The sequence below is a fragment of the Gavialis gangeticus genome, unplaced genomic scaffold (genome assembly GCF_001723915.1).
Source record: "Gavialis gangeticus isolate Ggan-Ray unplaced genomic scaffold, GavGan_comp1, whole genome shotgun sequence".
NCBI classification, from domain to species: domain Eukaryota; kingdom Metazoa; phylum Chordata; order Crocodylia; family Gavialidae; genus Gavialis; species Gavialis gangeticus.
In genome coordinates, this window is record NW_017729033.1 from 12,147,139 (window position 1) to 12,148,540 (window position 1,402).

Below are 1,402 nucleotides of genomic sequence, written 5' to 3' on the forward strand. Positions count from 1 at the left end.
TTGGATAGAAATGATCCTGCCTTAGGCATGAGCTTGGACTAGATGACTTAGGGAGGTCCTGATAATATCAGGAAAGTCACTTGTCCCTAGTTGCTGCCTCCCTCCTCCTGCATCCCCCCAGGCCCAGATTCCCATTAGCTCCTTTTCCTACTCTTCTTCTATTCCAGACCCTTTTAATTTTCATTCTCTTCAACTTCCCCCCTGGCTCTATGCAGCTTTTCATTTCCGATAGTGTTCATGAGTCATGGCATACTGATTCCATTATTCAACCATTAGTAGAAATTTAGGGGGAGGAAACTGTGCTTGGCTGTAAATGCTGAATTCACCCCAGCAAAGTTCTTTGCAACTAAGTGCCCTTTAGGGAGATTGAAAGGTAAGGCATTAGTCATTTGCACTTTAGCGCCTAAGATTTATTTTTTCCAACTGTTTATGAATTATAATTACAGGATGCCTATACACATGCTCAGGGCTGGGAGGGGGATGTTTTAATTAAAGCGGATCCTGGATAGCTACTTTAATTAAAATGGCTCACCATCACATGTATTAAGCCTCTGTACATTTCAAAATGGCCACGGGCTGCTTTATCTAAACCTCATTCAATGAGCTTAGATAAAGTGCCTCCCCCCTGCAGATATTTTGTAATGTGCAGGGGCTTAATACATCCAGAGCAGCCTCTATTAATCTCATCTGCTGTGATGCATGCTAATTAAAATGTGAATGAACAAGTCTACAGGCACCCACAAGGACTAATTCTAGTAGCTTATCTCTATTAACCCCACTCATTTCCCCAAATAGTATATTCATTCCTGAATCAATATTCAGGTCATTATTTTTCAGTGTGTATATGATGGAGTTGGCTATAATGTCTCCACACATTCCTTATACAGGACTCTTCAGGAAGAAAGGCTGGAAGGAACAGGAAACATTGACCCAGCAAAGCCTTGAAGACATCCACAAGCAAAGGGAGGAGATTCACAAGTAAAATACAGTGTACAGGCACATGAACGAGTTACTGTGAGTCAAGCTAGGGTATGAAATTGGATCATGTCACCTTCACTGGGATAACTACCTATATGTACCTTCATACTCTGTACCAAAGGCAAGAGAATTGGCCCTTCAATTAAATGGGATAAATTGCCATAAACATACTATGGGGTAAGAGCTCAAATATAGCCAATTACTTTGGAATTGCTAATGCACTGTAAATTCATACCCTCATGGTAACTTCTTAGTGGGCCCAAGCCCATGGTCAGGACTACATTGCAGGGAGGTATGTAAACCAGTTGGGAGGATGTGAGCAAAGAGCCTTTCACTCTCAAACTGAGAATATAGCCAGGTGTTTATAGATTTCATAGACTCAGACACTGGGGCTGGAAGGGACCCCAGAGGATCATCGAGTCCA